Source organism: Microtus pennsylvanicus, chromosome 6 (assembly GCF_037038515.1).
Source record: "Microtus pennsylvanicus isolate mMicPen1 chromosome 6, mMicPen1.hap1, whole genome shotgun sequence".
NCBI lineage: Eukaryota > Metazoa > Chordata > Mammalia > Rodentia > Cricetidae > Microtus > Microtus pennsylvanicus.
In genome coordinates, this window is record NC_134584.1 from 15,791,800 (window position 1) to 15,814,214 (window position 22,415).

Consider the following 22,415-nt stretch of genomic DNA (forward strand, 5'->3'; position numbering starts at 1 on the left):
AGCTATGAAACTCGTACTCTTTTTGAAGAGAAGTTAAGCACTCTTGATTTTATAGTTTTGTGCAATATAGAAAAATCAACAAAATTCACTAAAATTTGACTTTTTAAATTTATTTGGGGGTATGTTTTTCTATTGTTCATCACCTTATTGTTTTTTTATTTTCAAATTATTATTATTTTTTGAGATAGGATCTTATCGTGTAGCCCTGACTGGGCTTCAGCTCCCTAGGTAGATCAGGCTATCTAATTTACAGAGCTCCATCTCCCTGCCTCTGTCTCCGAGTGTGAGGGATAAATGTATGTGCCACCACATCTGTCTGCCTATGATGAAAGATCTGCTGTAAATTGCTTGGGTTTGAACTAATCCTGGGAGATTTCCAATGTTTGATGTCTGGCGCTCCATTCCTCAGCTGGGCAGCCTGTTATTTGGGAAGGCTTTGGTCAGTAACAACGAGTTACTGAGTCAACTGGAATGAGTCTCCCTTTTCCTACCAAGTGCCTAACCTAATATAGAACAGAACACTCACTTCCTCCATCTGGAAGCTGCTTTTTCTCTTGTTGGATGCTGTTTTCAAAACACTGTGAGCGTACACCTCTGGAACTGGTTGCAGCTCCAAGCGCAACAGAGGGTTCAAGTGAGATTATTGCCAAGTAAGTTGGGAGCCAAGCTGGGAGCCTAGTGAGAAGAAGTCAAGATGGATCTCTGGGAGAAACCAATGCCTAGAGGTCCCATGTCCATAGCACTTGTCACAGATTCTCTCTCTGTCTAAAAGATTGTCTAGGAGCAATTTCAAATAAATTGACATATCTTAATGTTTCTCTCTGAGGCATGAAGTGATGCTGGGCTTTTAACTTCAAAGTCCAGGATAGAGTCTCAATGAGTCCATTTTCAAAACCATTTTGTTCACATATGTTTGTGTGTGACTTTAACGGGGAATTTTCTGTGTGTTCCTTGTACAACAAACAAAGAAACAACAATGACAACAAAAGCCACCCCCACCCCCCAAACAAAATACTCTGTGCTTGTGGTGATTTTGAGTGAGATGTACCCCATAGTCTTGGGCATTTGAATACCTGGTCCCCAGCTGGTGGCACTGTTTGGGGAGCTTAGGAGATGTGGTCTTATTGGAAGAAGTGTGTCAATGGGTGCAGGTTGTGAGGTTTTAAAAGCCGTATATCTCCTAGTTTACTCTTTTTGTTTCCTGCTTTTGGTTAAAAATGTGAGCTCTCAGTTTAATGCCCTAACTGTCATGTCTGCTTCCCTGCTGTAACGGTGGTGGGCCCTTAGCCTTAGCACTGAACTGTCTGCCCAGACAAGTCCTTCCTTCTATAGTCGTTATGGTCATGGTGTTCGTTGGAGCAATAGAAAAGTGTGCAAGACAGTGCAAGTGCTGTAACTATACCTTCATTTGTAATTAGGAGATTATGGTGTGCAAATCGTCTTAGCAGCCCCAAACCCAATGCTGTGTTTTAACTTCACCTCATGTACAGATCTGAGGGTATTGGAGGTATCTTTCCAACTCTGAAGTTCTATCCTACGATATCCCTTTTACTGTCCAGGTTAAAAACAAACTATCAGCCAAACCTACAACACTTTAAAAATATCATTTGGGTTGCACTGGGGAAGTTAACTAACAGTAGAGCGTTTGGCTAACACACACACAAGGGCCCTGAGCTCAAATCTCAGCACTGGAAAAGAAAAATGAAATCAAAATAAAATTTAAATGTTGAAAGCTGGGGAAGGCAGCCTTCAGGGTGACAATGTGTAATAATACACGGGCATGAAAATGTCACAATGAAACCCAGTTTTTGGTATGCTAACCATAAATTATTTTTAAATGTTCTAAGATAATTTGAGGTGCTTGAGGGACTTGGTCATTGATTCTTATAAAATAAAAACTTGCTACAATATTATTATGAATTAAGAGATGTAGCATATATATTGGTATCACGTAAGTCAATGTCTGGAGCTAGAGAAACGGATCAGTGGTTACAAGATATTGCTGCTCCAGGGACCTAAGTTCAGTTCACGGCATGCATGTCGGGTGGCTCACAACCACCTGTGATCAAACTCCAGGACCCCAACACCCTCTTCCAGCCTCTGTAGGTACCCATACACAAACCACACACCCTCACAAACCCTACAAAAAAGAAAGTCAAAATCTATTTGTCAACCTGAATTAATTTTAGAAATATCTCATATTTTCTACACAATGCTTTAAAAACTGTTGATGCAATAAACAAAAGAGGAATAATGAGACCTTTCTCTGTTAGTATTTATTTCTCAATTTGGTGATAGACACACATTTGTAAGGGCTGTTTTTTTAAAATTTATTTTAAAATATCTATCTTTTCTCATTTTCATGTCAAATCCAGTTCCCACTCTTCGCCCCACCCCTGCTCCCTCCACCTTCCCCTCTATCCCATCCCATCCCATCCCATCCCATCCCATCCCATCCACTCCTTAGAGAGGGTAAGACTTTCTATAAGGAGTAAACAAAGTCTAGCACGTTGCTTTGAGGCAGGATCAAGACCCCCCCCCCCCACTGTATCTAGACTGAGTAAGGTATCTCTCCAAAGAGAATGGGTTCCAAAAAGCCAGTACAAACACTAGGGATAAATCCTGGTGCCAGTGCCAGAGGCCCTAAAGTCTGCCCCAGAAGGCTGGGGTCTTAACAGGCAGAGATACATTAGAAGGAGCTTAATACCAGTAGATCTCTCTGCCAGCCACTTCACAGTGGGTTTCCTAATAAGTTCTGCTAAGGACTGGGACATTGCTACATTTTTCTGCTGAGTTTATCAGTCAGGCGACTCTGTATCGGCACAGAAAGCTAACTGTGCATCACCCTTTAAGGCACACTCATAGGAAAGGCACATTCCACCTCCTACTATAGAGGTTTATAGACTGGAAGGAGCCAGTGAGCCCCATCACTGCAGGACTGCCTCTTGGGTCACCCTCAAGGTCTCCCCGCAGGGCTGTGAGGTCATTTGCTTGGGAGAGAGACCCTGTGTTGTAGGTTATAGCTTGAGTTTCCTTGGAACACACTGGTCAGTCCAGGCTGTGTGGAGCATATTAATATGCTTACCTGGAGCAAAAAGCAAGTAAAGATCAAGTATAAATCAAAGTAAATCCAGTAAGGAAAAACTCCCCAACACTCTTGGCACCTTCCTAAGAGAGGGAAGTGTAGCAGCTGCCCAGGAACTGAACCCTCGTGACTTCCAGGCCTTGGGAAATGTTGCTGCCATCGACAAATCTTCCCTCAAAGAGAAGGTGGTGCCACCCTAGATCTCCCTTCGTCTACTCATTTATTCTATCTTCTCTCCATTCCAAACACTTCTCAGGACCACTGTACTCGAACAGACAGCTAACACGACACATTGCCTGGTTTTCTGCCCTATTGTTCTTCTCTTCAAATTGGAACTCTTTGAGTGAGGTAGAACGGAATGATACATCAGACACCAGACACTGACTCGTAAGAAGATAGATGCATCCAATAAGTGTCCTAGAAATACGTGTGAAGAATGCTACTAGGCTGGAAAATTTAACACAATGCCTAGAATGTCTAGGAAGGCTGCCCAGGCCTGGGCTGCATGCTAAGGTGGAGCTGGAATGTCTGATTGGTGTTGTGGTTTGGAATCCAAGGCTCCACAGTGCTTCCTTTGGGTGGTGCAATGGTCTTCCACTGTTTGCTTCTCTCTGGCTGAGCTCCTCTCCACAAAAGGGAAACTTTATCATTTCAGCTACGCATGTTTGTGTGGATGGCTGTGTGTGTGTGTGTGTGTGTATGTGTGCGTGTGAGCCAGAGGTTGCCATCTGATGCCTTCTTCACCTTCCACTTCATTTTCTGAGACAGGGTCTCTACCGGAACCTGAATTTGGCTAGACCAGCTGACTGGCCAACAGGACACATGACCCTCTGCCTCTGTATTTCTAGAACTGGGGTTATAAGCATATCCTTAACACAACAATAATAACAATCACGTTTGAGTTTGAGGGATTGAACTCGGGTCTTCAGGCTTGCCTGGGGAACACTCCATGGACTGAGCCATCTCCGTAGCTCTTGGGTTTGTGTTTTTAATAAGTGTCTGTGACTGTTTTTTAAAGCTAGGTTCTAAAGCAAAAGCTGTTCCCAACTTACACATAGCTGGATGGATTTAAATATCACTTTCGTGATAAATTAAGAAGAAATTGTTTTAATTATTCTCTTGATTTTGTTGACATGGGAAGGACAATGCAGGACACACATTCTTATTTGATGAAGCAAACGCTGTCAACAATAGCATGACCTCACTCCACAGGTTCACACACCAACAGGGGTGCCAAGTTTTGTTTCCAAGCTTTTGAGTTCTTGGGGCAGTGTGCACAACACGCACAACAATACCACTGGCAGTGTGGGAAAAGCTAACGGTGGTTATCAGATCTCAAAGGCCACAGATGAGAAAAACTCTTCTTTGTTCAGCACTTATTGGTAAGAGGGCATACAGCTATTAAACTTTGTGCATGTGTGTGAATAGTGCTTGGCTTTCAAAGGCGCTTTGGTGTAGAAAGCGTGGGGACCTTTTCCGCGAGAACAGTGGTTCTCAACCTTCCTGATGCTGTGGCTCTTTAATACAGTTCCTCATGTTGTGCTGACTCTCAATCACAAAATTATTTCCATTGCTACATCACGACTGTAATTTTGCTACTGTGATGTATTACAATTTATTTATTTTATTTACAATGTGAATATCTGATATGCAAGCCCTGTGAGAGGGTCGCCACCTGCAGCTTGAGCGCCGCTGATCGGGGACACGATGACCTCGTCACCATGGACTATTGGACAAGGACACTACTGATACTGCTCTCAGGAAGTGGAAAGTTACAACAACACGGACGTAGCAAATTTTTCTTCTGTAGATACAGTGAGGGATCATGGGATTATCTGTGTTTTTCTCAGCATATCACTGTGGTATTCATTGAACTTTACTGTGGAATTTTTTTTTTTAACTCAGATTGATTACTTCTTAGCAGGAAAAGCAACTCATATTTTTTCCTGAAGCACTCTGGGAATTGTACAATTTACATTGACATACTTTCGGTTTCTGGAATTTCATGAGCTCTAAGTGAACAAAGATGCGGTTTCTGGTGAGCAGTGCTGAGCCCGCAGCAACAGAATGCAGAGGTTACAATGTCTGGACCTGGCTCAGACTACTCGTATAAATCCATGAATTGTTGTCTCAAAAACCAAAAAAAAAAAAAAATAGAACTTTAGGTGAAGTGGATGATGAACTCATTGCTGGGACAATTAAAAAATGCAAACTTTTTAAAAATACAAAGTTTCATAGAAAGTAATGACTGATCGATATGCAGTTGAGGGAGGATGTGACTGGAATCTTATCAAAGAGGTTCCGATAACCTTGGCCACTACAGACCAGATGATGAAAGATCTTTGGCTCCAAAAATGTTCATATAACACTAGTTAGGACAGTGTTGGGATCCAGGATTTAAAGTAAAAAAATAGGAAGTTAAAGTGTAGTGGTCTGTGATGAAGGATAGTCTTTATTTTCAGAGACTGTGGGGCATTTCTTCTTTTTTTTAATTTGGCAAAATTTTTAAAAAGCATAACTAACTAGTTAACATTTTAAAACTCTCTCTCTCCCTCTTCCTCTCCCTCCCTTCCTCCCTTCCTCCCTCTATCTCTCTCTCTCTGTCTCTTTCTCTGTTGGGCTTGTGCATGTAAGTTCAGTCCCCACGAGGCCTGAAGAGATTGTCAGTCACGCAGCTTGGGTCCTGGGGACTAAAGTTGTGTCCTCTGGAAGAGTAAAACATATTCTTGCCCACTGAGCATCTCTTCAGCTTCTCTTCCACCCCCTTTAAAAGATTTATTTTATTTAATTATGTATGTAGCTCTGTATGGAGATCTGTGTCCTTGGAGGTCAGAGGTGCCAGATGCTCTTGGAGCTGGAGTTACAGGTTGGGAACCACCCAATGTGGGGCTAGGAATCAAACTTGAATCCTTTGCAAGAGCTGTATGCATTCTTAACCACTGACCCATCTCTTCAAAGCCAACATTTCTTACCAAAACATTCATCTGTCCAGGTAAAAGACGAAGCTCCAAGGGGTCCAATGACCATTCTCCTCTTTTGTTCAGTTATACAAACTCCAACTGATCTCTTCTTCTAGTGTTTCTAGAAAGATGTTTGAGTTTTACCCCACCATTTCCCCGACATTACTTTAGCTGGCAAAAATTCTAATGAATAAGATTCCATTTTATCTTTTAAAGAAGATGATGTAAAGAAAGACTTGAAAATAAAGCATTAAGATGGGGTGGCAGAGGTCAGCAAGAGGATTCGATGGCTAAGGAGAATTGCTGCCAAGGCTGGGAATTCAAACTCAACCCCCAGGACTCACACAGTGGAAAGAGAAAACTGATTTCTACAAGCTGTTCTCTGCCTTTCACACAGGTGCTATGACATAACCCCTACACCACATACACAGATAAATGTAATATATATATTTTTATATCATTAAGATTAAAAAACCCTTAATTTGTTTTCTAGTGACGCTGCCCAATTGAAGGACCTGATAGCAGGGAAAACAGTTATTCCCTGCTGGCTCTGACTCTTACACCCTCAGGGGTTGGACTGACAAACTGTATCAAATAAAAGAAGGGGGTAGCACTGGGGAGATGGTTCAGCACTGTAGACCACTGGCTGCTCTTCTAGAAGATCACCCTCATGGCTGCTATCAACCACTTGTAACTCCAGTTCTAGGAGACCAGGCATCCTCTTCTGACCGCCAAGGGTAATAGAAATGTATATGGTACAGACTAACTTAGTGAAGGCTAGTCATACATACAGGCAAAACACCATACCCATAAAATGAAAACAACTAGATCTCAATAAAATAAAATGTGGCAGCATAATTGGTGCTTATCACTTTGGGTCACACAGAGGAGCGACCCCGATGATAGAGGCAATGCACTTTGACTTTGAGCAGCCCCGCAGCGTGAGTTCTGTGCTCAGTCACTCTGGAGTTCTTTATTGTGTAACATCTGGGACTTCACCACAGGATTTTACAGAAAACCTTGATGCATTGCTCTGGCTACAAGTCAACATGGATGAAGTAAATACAAAGACACGGGGATAATCAGGGCTTCAGGACCAAAGGTTAGACCGAGTTGGGCAGGCATTTTTTGACTCCCAGAAGTGATTTTTGATTAGGCTGTCTCCTGTGAATACTGCGGCCATGGCACCCCTTATCTAGACGCCTTCTGTTATTGTGCTATCCCCACACAAACAAAGATAGGAAACCTTTGAGTAAGCAGCCAGGCTTTTGCCTCAAAGGACCTTTAACTTCATTGTCCTCCCGGAGTTTCTTGAAAGCTGCGTACATCCATTTTCTGTCGTGTGTTTGGCAGAAGCAGATTAATGTTTTAAACAGTCTTTACTAGAGCTGTTTCCGTATGTTCAAGCACTGAAGGTGACGTGGGCGTGACTGTGCGAACTCCACGCACAGGGAGTTTGCTTTGCTGTGTAAGCTAGGTGGGCTTTGGGCAGCACATCACTTGTTACCTGTATGCTGGCTGGGGGCTTCTCAGGTGTCAGCTGGAACCTGCTGGCGAGGCCAGCTGGAGGGAGTGTTTACACTTTGGGCTTCAAGATGGACAGCTACCCAGCATCTTGAGGGCAGCTGTTCTCAGAGAAGCCAGTCCACCCCATGATCGCTTTATGTGACTTGAACTAACACAGGGGCTGGCATTCGTCCCTCACATTAATAGTGATCCCCACTCTGACAGAAACCGCTGGAATTTCCTAGTGTAAGGAACACCCTTGTGAAAATCTCTCTCTCCACAATCCCACCGACAATGCTGGGCTGGGAAGAGGCCTGAGCTTCTCCTGGCACCCTCCTTTTGAAATCTAATACCCACCCTTTGCTCCCTATATGAAACTATTAGAATTTAACTTCATGGTTTATTTAGCATTTTATGTTCCCATCTTTATCCATTACAAGGGAAGTTCATTAAATTAGGAGTCCTGGGTATGCTGGAGACTTTTATAAAAGCAGGAGTAATGATATTAAAACAATACTGACAAAGTTATGCTGCTTATATTCTCTTTAAATATTCTGCTGAAATAACTTACCGCACTTGAGCGAGTCATTTATATAAAGCTGTAAATGCAATATTTAAATATTTGCCTATGCGTCAGTCATGAGTGGCAATAGCTTAAGGAACGCAAAAATGTCCACCTGAAAAGAAATTAATTTGTGTCAAATGTCTGCAGTTCTGAGCAGAAACATGGACGGATGAGCAGAAAAGACTGGAGAAAGGGTTAAGTTATATGCGTGCACACACACTAAATACCATTTTCATGGCTAGTGTGGATTGTATTGCTCAGTCCTGGCTTTGGGTTTAGTGTAGATTAGTTTTAACTTGATGATGCAGTATCACATTGAAGCGTCCATACTTGCAAGCCAGGCAAGGGGCTGGAGACTGAAACACACAGTCTCACAGACAGAGACATAGGTCATCTTTGAAATCAGAATCCTTGAAACAGAACGCCCCAAGAATGCCCCCTTTATTGTGTCCAGGGGCAGCTTAGATAGGGATAGCCACGCCCCAGCCAAAAGCACCAGAAACTATTCCCTTGCCATCAGGAACTCCTGAGGGTCTCGTGCTCAGAGCAGCTGTAGGTATTCAGATCAGGGTGGAAACAAGTTGTTTACAAGAAATTCAGGATCTGGGGGTTCACAGCTTCCAACAGCACAGTGCTAAGTCTAGAGTAGGGGAATGAGAGAAGTTCATAGTCACTAAAGTCTTGGTTTAGAAGAGACGAAGCAAGACACACTTTGTTGGCAAACAGTTTGTCCTCATACTAAGCCAGAGAAAGAATACTGCAATGACAGTCTAGTGACAAACTTGAGGCTCATGGGGCTTCCATCTGTCTCCAGACAGAGCTGAAAAGATGAAAAACCCAGACAAATCCCAAGAGAAGAGGAAGAGGAAAAAAAGAAAAATAGACACACATATACACATATTCTGCCATCCATGATGTATCAGTTGCTGGAGTGATGCTCTCCTCTGAGCAGGAGAAGCAAACTGAGAAAGTGGATACTGGAAGCTGAGCTTCTCAGAACCGGAGAAGGCAGATGCCAAAGCCAAGCACTATAGAAGCCTAGTTCTAGCTTCTATAAGTTCCAACAGGGCAATACAAACAGATACACTGACTGTGTGGGGGAGCATTGTTTTGTTTTTTAAATTAATTAATTAATTTACTATGTATACAGTGTTCTGTCTGCATGTATGCCTGTAGGCCAGAAGAGGGCACCAGATCTCATTCATTGAAGATGGTTGTGAGCCACCATGTGATTGCTGGGAATTGAACTCAGGTCCTCTGGAAGAACAGTCAGTGCTCTTAACTTCTGAGCTATCTCTCAGGCCGAGAACTGTTTTCTACCTGAGAAGATAGTGCGACTTTGAGAGATGGCTACAACAGGAACTGCCATGCAGAAAGAAGACTTCAAGGAAGTGGTGGGGGGGCCAGGAAGCTTTCTCGGTCAGCCCTGCATTGTGTGGAGGCAGAAAGTCCTGTTGTACCTGGACAGTGAAAGGTGGAAGTCAGGAGAAAGCAGACAGGGAAAGCCCTGACTTGCTGGAAAGTGATCTTTGCTTTTTGTCCAATCTATCGCAAAGGCATGTGTCAAGATGGCGACATTGGTGTGAGGCAAGCTGGGCTGCGGAGTATGTGGGGCACACTTGGAGAGGATGGTAAGGTTGGAAGTATGGCAGTGAACACTTTATTCTGATCATAGCTCGAGCTTTATAGCTCATAGAAATTCCTGTAACGATGTTAGGATGGCATCAGGCCTCAAATACATTTTGAACTTTGTTTGAGAGAACTAGTGAGATCCCTTGGTGGGTAAAAGCACTTACCATGTGTCCTGGCTAGTTGACACAAGCTAGCGTCATCAGAGAGAAGGAAGCCTCAGTTGAGGAAAAGCCTCCATGAATCCAGCTGTAATTCATTTTGACAATTAGTGATCTATGGGGCAGGACTCAACCCATGGCAGGTGCTGCCATCCCTGGGCTGGTGGTCCTGGAGGCTGAAAAAGTCATGGAAAACAAGCCAGTAAACAGAAGCCTCCACGGCTTCTGCATCAGTTCCTGCCTCCAGGTTCCAGCATTACTTAAGTTCCTGTTCTGACTTCCTTCAACGATGGACTATGAGCTGGAAGTGCAAGCCAAATAAACCCTTTCTCCCCCAACTTGCTCTTTGGCCATGGTGTTTTGTTGCAGCAACAAAAACCCTAACTAATACAAATTGGTACCAGGAGTGGGGTATTGTTGTGACAAATCTGACCATGTTTTGACAAGGATTGTGGTAGTACTTTGGATCTTTGGGTTATAAAAACCATTGAGTGTTAAGAGCTCAGCGTGACGTTCTTTAGGTGCTTGGAAGATAAGAATACTGAGAGCAGTGTGGAAGATGGCGGCTGGGCTTGTGACGTTTCAGAGGGAAGTTTAAAGGCAGACTCTATCAGGGCCATTTGTTATTTTGAATTAAGATCCTGTGGTTCTGATGAGCTGGGACTGAAGAACCAGCTGTGATAAACAAGATACCAGAACTGCTAAAGCAAAACTTTGTTTTGTTGGGATACTTGATGCTGGATGGCTGGAGCTAAGGAACTAGTGGTGATGAAGAAGGGACCAGCATCAATGGAGTAAAATCTTCTGGGAAATGCTTCCTGAGGGCACAGAGAAGCTGTGTTCCAGATGTGGCTAAGGTTGTACCTCATGTTGGCAGCTGGATTTGGTCAAGGTAAATTATCCAGGAGGTTTGAAAGGTATGACGGGGTCATAGAGAGCGGCTGAGGTTTGGCGGTGCTGTGAGAGGCTAGGAAACATCATTGGTGAAGGTGCAGTTGGAGGTCCAGGACTGAAGGGATCATGCAAAGAAGTTGAGATTTGACACCGTGAAGAGAGCCTATGAGAGGTTTGGTGACAATGCAGCCCAGTTGCAGCGGAAGACCACAGCCTTCTGGAGGTGCCAGGACCGTGAGCTGAACATCAAGAACAGTGGCAGCAGTGGAGTGGAGCCAGCCGGAGCCCAGAAGACAGGCTGTGTTGCTGCAGAGGGTGGAACCAGAGAAGTGACCCAAGCTCTTTGGAGGAGTCCAGAAGACAGGCTGTGTTGCTGCAGAGGGTGGAACCAGAGAAGTGACCCAAGCTCTTTGGAGGAGTACAGAAGACAGGCTGTATTGCTGCAGAGGGTGGAACCAGAGAAGTGACCCAAGCTCTTTGGAGGAGCTCAGAAGACAGGCTGTATTGCTGCAGAGGGTGGAACCAGAGAAGTGACCCAAGCTCTTTGGAGGAGTACAGAAGATCGTGAGTGAATCCCAGCCGCTGTGTGCTTGGAATTTGGTTTTACTTTGATTTGATTATGACTGTGCCCTGATTTTTCCCTCTTGAAGTATGAAAGTATTTTTACTGGAGCCCACAGTTGAGAAGCTTTGAATTTAAAAAAAACCTTGGATTTTAAAAAAAAGTTGGCTATTTAAAAGGGACAGAACTGTTAATGTGTTTTAATTTGTAAAGACTCTGGAACTTTTAAAGTTATTTATGTTTTGATGTGAAATCTTAGGAATGAATAAGAAAAGAAGGGTTGTAGCTTCATAGTGGTGTGCTTGTGTGTCAAGTTGACAAGAGTTCAGCTGTACTGGCTGGTTTTGTGTGTCATCGTGACACAAGCTAGAGTCATCAGAAACAAAGGAGCCCCAGTTGAAAACCTTCCATGAGATTTACCTGTCTGAGAGATCCAACTGTATGGCATTTTCTCAATTTCTGATCAATGGTGGAGGACCCAGCACACGGTAGTTGGTGCCAACCCTAGGCTGATGGTCCTGGTTTCTATAAGAAAGAAGACTGAGCAAGCCATGGAAAGCAAGCCAGTAAGCAGCTCTCTTCCATTGTGTCTGTATCAGCTCCTACTTCCAGATCCCTGCCTGTGTGAGTTCCTTCCTTGGCTCTCCTTGGTGGACTGTGATTCACATTCAAGCCAGACCTGCGATGTGTTATCCGGAAGCCTATTTAGGATGGGCACCTTCAAGGACCGCAGACAAGCAGACCTGCAGAAACTGCACCTAGAAAGAGCCATCCAAGCAACAAAGTAGAACACCTGGAACCAGCTCTTGGTTTGCCCATTGTCTCTAAGGTGTCCTGACTTGAGAGGAAGTCACTGAGGCGGCCGCGAGAGGCACTCCCGACAACAGACGTCTGGGCAGAGTAATAACGTGGCAGTTTTGGCAGACATAAACAGTGCTGTTGTGGCTTAGAAGTCACTACGGTGGGAACTAGGGCACTTGGAATCTGATACATTGTCTCCAGAGAGAGAATTCTTGAGTCTGGGACAGCTATCCTTCTCTACTAGCCTAAAGCTCTGCGCATGCTCCTGTCACCCTGCTCCCTGAGATAGACTAGACAACTCAGCAAGGCTTACTCCTGCGCTGTAGTGTCTTTCGAGACTCAGTCTGTGGTGTGTCTAGAAGCCTGATTTATGACATGATGAATAGGCAGATTGTGGTTTCTTCCATTACTGTCTGCCCAGGGGATGAGTGTAATCCCCTGCTCCTTTTCCCTGGGCGCTTTTGATGTGGAAGGAGAAAGTATACTGAAGGCAGGAGCCTGTCCTTGGTGCACATCTTGTTTCTCTGACCTCTCATTGGGGGTGGTCCGATTGGGCTGCCAGTCACGTGACTATCAAGGCGAGGCTTCTCCTTGCTCCTTGGCAGCACCCGAGGAGGTTCCAGGAATCCTCTGTCTCATGTATCTTGCCAATTTTACAGCTTCTTGCTGACTAAGGCATCTATCTATTTTTAGTAGCCCCGAAGTTCAGATTCCCTCTAATGCAGGATCTGTTACAGAGCAATACAACAGAATGCACAACACAGAAGAGGCTGCTTCACCTGCGCTCGCTCACGCGGCTGTGTACCACCCCTCACTCTTAACTCCACTAGGAAAGGAAGATCCTGGGTTTTGTGGTGATCCTACCCAGCTGTCTTGGAGTTTCTTTAATGTTATTCTCTCCCTCCCTCCTTCCCTCCCTCCCTCCCTTACTCTGTCAGTCCTCCCGGCTTCCCCAGCTCTTTAGCTTTGTCTGTGTTAGAGAGTCATATGGAATTATACTGGATGAGTTAATTCTTTGGCTCAATATTGCTTTTGAAATCCACTAATATGGTGTTAACACAGCACATTCATCCCCCCTTTTTTATATAATAAAGGGCTATTTATTTAGATGTAGATTCACAGATCACAGTCCTAGATCACAGTCCTCTGCATGAACAGGAAACAGGAACCTAATCCAGCAGCCCTAAGTGAAGTGAGAGAGCTAGGCACTTTACCTCAGCAATTATAGTATGAGACCATGCCCAAGTGGGCTGGTATCTTAAAGGCTATTGGCTGAAGGAGCTCCCACAGCACCTCCCCCTTTTGTTTAAATAAGAGAGTTCCAAACTCAATACAAAACTATATACACTATGATAAATGTGTATATGATAATAGACATTCTAGCCTAAGGAGTCTAAGTTTTGTATTAAAAATGACTTGGCTAGATCATAAGAGGACGATAACTACTGACTATCTAATCTTAAACCCCACTGAAGGCCTGAGAAGGGAGATAATATTACTTGAATAGGTAGGAAGTGTAATCAAGCAGCTTCTAAAATGTGTAGTAGATGACAGGGACTACTGGCTACCTGAGCAATCACCCAAAGTCTCATTTACAATGTTGAAGCAACCAACTCTGGCTAAGGCCTAGAGTAACTAACTGACCATTTTCAGAGGCAGGAAAATTTTTCAGAACCTGTCTTGGCAAGGTTTGGCAGTCTTTTTCTTGTATGCTACTTGTCCAGTCAAGACACCATTCACTTTGTTGGTGGTTGAGACATGGGCAGTTCCTTGCCCAAAGGCCAGTTGTGCCAAGAAGAAAACAAACTCCAAATGGATTGTCTTCAGTGCTCAGTACTCTCTGGGGAATAGATCTGTGCTGCCAGGAGCAATTGTGTCTCACATCAACAGAATCCTAAGTTATTTAAATGCCATGTTCTATGGATCTTTGAAGTGGTTGAAGATTACCTATCTATGCAGAATACAATCTCTCTCTATATAAAGAACCTAATTAGCCTGATTAAAAGTATAATAAACATGAATGACTATTGACCTTTAATACTAAATACTTTTATAACTTAAAGATTAAGACTTCATATCAGAATATTAAACAATCTTTAAACAACTGTGCAGTAAAGAAGGGCAATGACCTCAAAATGTAAACAATGTGTAAGTATCTTGATCAAAGGTAGAAATGTATAAGGCAATATGATAAATATATCCTAAAACTGTATCAATATACAAAATGTCCTAAACAGGGGTAGAAACATGCATGCATACAATCTGTCAAAATAACTTTACAGAAATGTACAAATATTGTAAATAGAAATAGGAGCATATTCAATATAACAAATATAATTTGAACTATACCAATGTAAATTTTCCATAAATAATAGCTCACAAGTATTCAGTCTATTACTCACTATTATTATTATTAGTGCAGCACATTCATTTTCAAAGCTGTGTAATAGTCCATTGTATAAAGAACTAGTTGATACCCTTTAATCTTTCAACTCTTGATTGGCTCTTGGGTTGTTTGAGTATGGTACTGATGAAAACATTTGCAAATGTTTCCTGCTGCATGGGTATTGAGCTAGATTGTGATAGCTCTTTGGTGTTCAGACAGCTTCTACTAAGGAGTCAGGAGGCAGGGAGAAAGTTCTCAGGACAGGAGCTACCACGTATTTGGTTTTTTAAAAGTAAGAGAGGGGAACTGGAAACTACTGGCCCATAAACATGCTATATAATTCTTCAGGATATATAATTCTATAACAGAAAATCAGATGTGATCTGCACTTAAGGGGACTGATAAAGAATGCAGTGTACGATGGCTCATACCTGAATTCCCAGCACTTAAGAGGCTGAGGCAGGAGACTTGTCTGAGTTCCCAACCATCCTGGGCTACAAAATGAGACCCAGTCTCTGAAAACCACACCAAAATAAAATGTGACAAACAGTGACCAAGTCTTCTCGTGGCTGTTAGCTCTGGCAGATCTAGGGAGCCCTGTTAGTCTGTCTGCCTTGAGTATTTCCTGAGGTCCTGTGTAGTGCCCAGGTCGGGGTGATTCCCAGTGGCTTCAATTTGTTTCTCCCCATGTCTGCTTTTCTAAGGCAGAGATAACCTAAGAAAGTGCTCTACTGCTCTGTCCACCAAGAAGTTTATTGGATGGATTGTCCAAAAAGACAGTATCAGGAACACAGGAGTGGGAGACAACAATCAGAGCAGTGTTAGAATCTCCAGTGGCAGACAGAGATCCACACAGAGATGTCTGCTTGATCCTTGACTTGCTCGATCCTTTTGAGTACTCACAGATGGGTTTGTTTGCGTAAATATTTACTGTAGCAACTTCATCAAGATCTAATTCATCCACCAAACAGTTTGTATCATGCAACTCGGTACTTTTTAGCATAGGCCAGAAAACCATCTAAAGTTTTTTCATTTTGAAGAGAAATCCTACACCCATTAGCGGTTATTCCTCCTCCTCTGAGCCCAACCTCAGGAGTTCTAGAGAGCCACTTATCAACTTTTCGGGGATGGATTTGCTCATTTGGATATTCCGCATAAGTGTGATTGTACAACATGTGATTGTTTGAGACTGGCTTTTTCACTATCATGCTGTTTGCAAGGTTTGTATCTGTTGTAGCATGGGTCGGTGTATCCCCCTTTTTGTTGATAATATCCCATTCTGTGGACACAGCGTTTTATTTATCCATTCATTAGTTGGAAGACCTTTGAGTTATTTCATTTTAAATTTTATTTTATTGTTCAGTACCCTCAACTAGGTGTGTTTTTCATTTCTTTATGAAATATTTCCATTCATTTCATCCCTTTTAAGTAATCCCTTAAAACTGGGATTGCTGGACCAAATGGCAATTATTTCTTAATCTTTTGAGGAGCTTATCTGTCCATTTATATTTTAATGAGTCGTTTGACTAAAGGCAAAATAACAGTGATGAAGTTTGTGGGTGGTGGTGTAAAACTGCAAGCAATCATTACTATGTCTGTGTCAGTGCTCAACACGGTAGCCATGAGCCTGGTTGTGGGCATGTTTAGACCTCCTTTAGATGAGCTGGACACTACACACTGGATTTCTAAGTCTTAGCATGAAACTGAGTGTACATATCTCGATCCTCCTGTCTCAGGCTCCTGAATGTTGGGATTGTAGACATGTGCTATCACACATGGTGCACACGTCTACAAGTGACCTCCTGTCACTCACTCTGTGGGATGCCATGCCTTCTTCCAGCCTAAGTGGGCATCTGCACTCACACACAGACATAAAAATAAATCTAAGGCATAAAAAATAAAATAGAATCTATGTATGTACATGCACACGTGTGCATGCATGTTGGGGAGCACACGGGTATGCAGGTGCACATGAAGGCCAGCGGTGTTATTCCTCAGTCTCCCCCTATCTTTTTAGTTTTGGTTCTGAGATATGGTCTGGCACTCACTCAGTAGTCTAGGATTCTTGGCCAGTGATCACTAGAGGTTGCCTAAATTTTCTTCCGCATGAATGGGATTACAAACACAGCCTATCAGCCTAGCCTTTTTATATGGGTTCTGGGGACGGAACTCAGGTGGTTGCTGGCCTATTTCCCAAGCCTCCTTAAAATCTTTTCTAATGGGGTTTAGAGGATTTGAAATTACATATTGGCTGGATATTCTATTTGGTCAAGCCATGCTCTTCTGTTCCTCTCACAGCCACTTCCATCTTTAACATCAGATGGATACCAGCCGAGTATGGAATCAACGAGGCCTGTACAGAAAATCAGCTTCCTCTTAGGTCTAACTGCAGGCAAATTATTTAACACCGCAAAGTTGTTAATCAATAAATGAATGATTGATAATAATAATTACCTTATCTGAAGGGCTCATGAGATGGTACGTAAGGATCTTCAGTGAGGGCAGGCCTAGCCAGAACTGCACACATGTTAACTCTCCTCTTGCCTTTTCCTCCTTCCATCTGGTAAGTGGTAGGCAGTTAGCGACCTGGTGATGCAGTTTAGGGTATCATTATACATGTCTCATGTGATTTATAGGGCATCATTTTATTAAGGAACCACATGGTATTATGTGCGATAGGATGATTTGAGCAGCTGAGGGTGTCAAGTAGGCCAAACCTCATGAATAACATATAAATAGACAGTCCCAGCTCTCCCACCCATCAGGGCAGAAGTGAACTTACCTCTTGGTGATACCATGCATTCCCAGTCTTACATTAACTCTGAGTGTTTGCAGTTACCCCACTTAGGGATGCAATGAGAGAGTGACTGCTGGCATGTGTTTTAGAATGGAGCATTCAAACCATGCAGAACAAACTAGATGTAGAAAGCCAGGTGGGAACTTCTCAGGAAGGCACTGTTTACTTTTTAGATCAGATGCACCCGTCAGAGACCATCACCACCTCCTCCCCTTCTGGGGCATGGAGCCATTTTCCTCCAACAGTGTCTGTTATGGATCATACCTTCCTCTCATCTGCTATTTGCATATTTGCCTCTTTTTCCAGAATCAGCAACTCTCCCCCTTTTGTGTTGAAGTAAAACACATAAGAGAACATAATGGCTCAGTTGTTTTTAGTGTACAATTTAGTATTATAAATTCCATTCATAGTGTGCCTCTATCTCCCATGCATCATGCTTTGAAGGATCATCCAAGTTGTAGCTTCTCGTACACTGTCCCATCATCTGCACACAACACACTTGCCATTCGCCTACTCTTTCCTCTGTTGATGGATATGTGCGCTGCTTCTATGCTTAACCATTATGAATGGTGCTGTTGTGAGTATGGATATCCTCATTACAGTTTTGGCAGTAGACTGAACACTAACGAGAAGCAGGTAGAATGGAATCGATAATTGAAGGAAATGTTGCCTTTGGAAAATGGAATTTTCAACATAGTGGGGGTGCTAGCGGCTCTTTTCTTGTAGATTCGGGTGAAGATGAATGTGTAAAGTTGGGTTTTGGGTTTTTTTTTAAGATTTATTTATTATGCATACAATGTTCTGTTAACATATATACACCAGAAGAGGTACCAGATCTCATTATAGATGGTTGTGAGCCACCATGTGGTTGCTGGGAATTGAACTCAGGACCTCTGGAAGAGCAGCTAGTGCTCTTAACCTCTGAGCCATCTCTCCAGCCCAAAATTGGGTTTTTGTTGCTTAGACCTAGTCATTGTTTTCTGTGTGCTTCTTTCTGGTATGATTGATATCTGCATACAACATGCTTAGTAGCCATGCACTTAATTCAAACCTGGGGTTCTGAAGAGAGGGCTCAAGGGATGTTGTAGCCTGGAAGGTTGAAAGGAACAACAGTGATAGGATAGTATATATAAAAAGGTGCTGCCCACATTTAATATGTGTCCTTCCACGTTGAAGTCTGATCAAAGGCCCAAGTCTTGCGTTTTGTGGACTCCTGATGCAGTCATGTTCACAGCTGAGATTATCCATGGACATAAGGACATTTGCCGTGCAAGAAGGAAGCCATGAGCTCAGGTCCTAACACCCACACAACATGCTTGGCACGACACAGGTACACTTGTAAGAGTTGTCAGAGGCAGGACGACTGGAGCTCGCAGACTTAGCTCCAGGTTCAGTGAGAGGCTCTGCTTCAAGGGAATAAGATGGGGAGTGGTAGAACAGGACTCCCGAAATCCTTTGCTGGCTTCTTTGTGCTACAGGCATGTGCACATATCACACACACACACAATGAAAAACTGCCTTTAGGTTCTATACCAGTATAGATTGTGGTCAGAGGTAATAGAATGGGTACTTCCTGGAGTTCATCTGTCAATCTTGTTTCCATTTGTTTGGTTAAAGATTAACCATTTTCAGCCTTGTGTGAACTTGGCACCACACAATTCCTGCTCAAAGTTGCGACTCCATAGACTGTTACTCTACCATCTAGTGAAGTAGCCAAAGGCTCCCTTCCAGCTGTCACCAAACATGATAAAGGATCATTTGCTGACAGTGCTTCTTTGTCCCCGACTAAACAATCAATGAGCAGGAAGGCATCTTTTGCTGATTCTAGGACAGCAGACCACTGGAAATGTGGTGGAACACTTACAGGTTCTTTGCCCCAAGGATGAAAGAGGATATGGCTTGTATTGACAAAGTTCTGTTGCGTGGGGAATTCTTCAGTGTCTGAGAACATCTAGTCCAAAAATAAACAAAACTACTTTACTAGGATCAACAGAAGGAACGCTGTGCGGCTTCTAATCTATAAAGTCTTTCTCAACTTCCTATTTCTATTAGAAAGAAGTACCTTTTTTTGTTGAACTTTTTCCCAATTGCCAACTTCTTATTTCTAATATTTACAGAAAGGATCAGTTGTTCCAACTTTCTGGAACCTGATTCACGCTGTTCCTCACGCAGGAGAGAGGGGCCATAGAAAACACAAAGAGTGAATGAGTGTGCTACTTCTCCCAGTGTGTTTTGAACTGTGGTGACTCTTTCCTTCTGGAGAACAACACAGATGACTAGACATAGGTAGGTCTGCCCAAAATTCATTATTGTCTACTTGCTGTTCTTAAAATTAAGCTGTTTGGGAGCTAGAGATGGCTCAGCATTTAAGAGCATTGGCTGTTCTTCTAGAGGCCCTGGGTTCAGTTTCCAGCACCCACATGGCAGATAACAGCTGTCTTTAACTCCAGTTCCAGGAGATCCGTCCTCCTCTGGATGTTGGAGGTGATGGAGGTATGTGTTCATCCTGGGTTTGTGACTTTGTCCTCTTCTGACTGCTTTGGTTACTTGTGCTTCCATGTATAACACACACACACACACACACACACACACACACACACACACTAAAAGCTGTAACCATGTTGCAGTTCCAAATTTTTTACTTTCTTGAAATTTCCTCTGCCAAATATATTAGCCTTTATTTTAAAAGTTGTCTTCATTTGAGTTTTCAGGACCGGGGAAGATTATAGGCAGATTCATTGTCAGGTGTATCCTGGATGGCCTGTGGCCCAATTTCTGTCCCAAACCTCACAAATGCAGACTTTACTGCCCATATTTCTATGAATCCTCCCCTCCTAGCCAAATGTCCACCAGAGTGGACCCTTGAAGATCCACTTACATTGTCCTGCAGTGATTACAGTCGTCTGGCGCCGGCTTTCAGTATCCGTTACTCTCACGTTGCTGTGAGCACACACATTGGAAAGGACAACTTACAGGGGAAATGGTTAATTTTGTTGGCAGTTTCAGGGAGCATCTACCATCACAGTGGGGAAGGCCTGGTGGGCAACTCTGTTGGTGGCACTGGAAGCTGGTCTTGAGTTTGGATCAGGAAGTATATGGAAGTATCCAGGGACAACAGACTCCAAGGACCCACCGCCTATGATCTCTCTTTTCATCCAGACCCAACCTCCTAGAGGTCCTTCAACCTCCCACAAACTGGGGAACAGGTTCAAAGTGGGGGGAAGGGGCATTGACGTTTCAAACCACAGTACTGATATTGACTCATAACCAGATTATTGATTCTTAATCAGAAATTTAATCATTAATTAGAATATTATTTATGTTTACTCTTCATATATAACAAAACTGAGAGGAATATTTAAAGAGTAATTAGTTCTTAATCTACTTCCTTAGGTAACAATTATGCTGTTTTCTTCTTTTGAGGCAGCCATACTCTGCAACTCAGGCTGGCCTGGAACTCATTTTGTAGGCCTGGCTGGCCTTGATCTTGTAGTGATCCTTCTGCCTGGGTTCCCTAGGTGCTAAGATTACAAGTGTGTGCTTGGATTTCTCTTGTCTTTTTGCTCTGGCTTCTCTCCTATGGTCTAGTATTCTTCCAAGATTTATCTTTTAGCTTTCTCAAAGATGTTCACATTTTCAGAGATAATGCAACCATCTCCGGTACGATGTTACATCATACCGGAGGCTGCAAACACAAACCCTGGAAACGTGCTGAACCTGAGGGTAGAGCGGGGACTGGTGGGAAGGAAAAGCAGGTGAGTGAGAGGAAGCTGAACAGATGCAAAGTGTGTATTCAAATGCCCTAGCCAAGCCAATTTAGCTGCTAATTAAAGAGAAAAATGTCTGAAGTGTAACTTCAAATATATAAAATTTGGGGAGCTATATGTGTCTATGTAGATGATGAAGTAGTTAAAGAAAAGATTTCTAATTAATTGATTAGGGATTAGATGATAATTGATATCTAGAACAGTGCATTGAAACTAAAAAGTATTATTTCATTGTAGCCATTACCAAGCACTAAGGAAATTTATCTAAATTGCTGCCTCATTCTGAGTTGAGTAAATTAACAATTCTTAATATTTTTCATATATTTCTCATCTGTTGCCCATCATAATGTGGAGCAAATATTGTTCTTTTTATGCTTCATAAATGCTGTGTCATTTATACATGATATTTGAAGTGATATAAAATTCAGTGAACATATTAAGTGAGAAATGTTATTTAAGATCAAGTAGAATTAAGTATTTATTAAAAACTAGATTCTTTATACCAAAGCAACATACAACAAAACAAAATATAGACATGTCAAGAGATTTTAAAAGGAAAATTGTTCTGGGGAATTGTATCTATTTCAAAGTTTAGCAAATGAAGAAGATAAAAATAAGAAAGGTTTTGAGACTATAATAAACACCTTCAGCATTGTGTGTCTATAACTTTGAATTTTACAGAAAATGTATTATCATTTGTGATTCAGGTTTGCAATAACTCGGTCATGTAATGAGCACAAAACGCCCCACATCGGTTCCCCAAAGTGGAAGCCTAAAAGGCTGGATTCTTCGCTGACAGTTCAGTAAGCCTGGAATCAATACTGAACCAAAGGAAGTTCTGAATCTCCCAGTGGGGCTTTCTTCGGTATAATATTTTATTGGCAGACAGTGATAAGTGGCCTAGGTCCTGCATTAATTTAGGTCTTTGGCTCATAGGAACAGTCAATGGCATAGGGTCACGGAGAAATTAAAATTTTTCTGCAGAATTGGGCTTCCTTAGGGTACAGAGCCTGCTGTCAATCCTTGAGGCTACTCCCAAAGGTTCAGAAAATCCTGCTAAGTAATCAATTTTGGATGTAAGCAACTGAGGGGTCACGGTGAGCTGTAAATGATTTTATTTTATTTTATTATTTTTTAGCTTTAAGGAAACAGGATCAGGATGACAATGCGGTTTTCCAAGCCCCGATAAGATCTTCTGCCCAGCCTGGAGCTGCTCTCTGGGGCCCTAGACTCTGAATCAGCAGAAAGCGGAAACCAAGGCTTCCTTCCCTGTTGGACCAGGTTCCACAGAACACAACTGTCT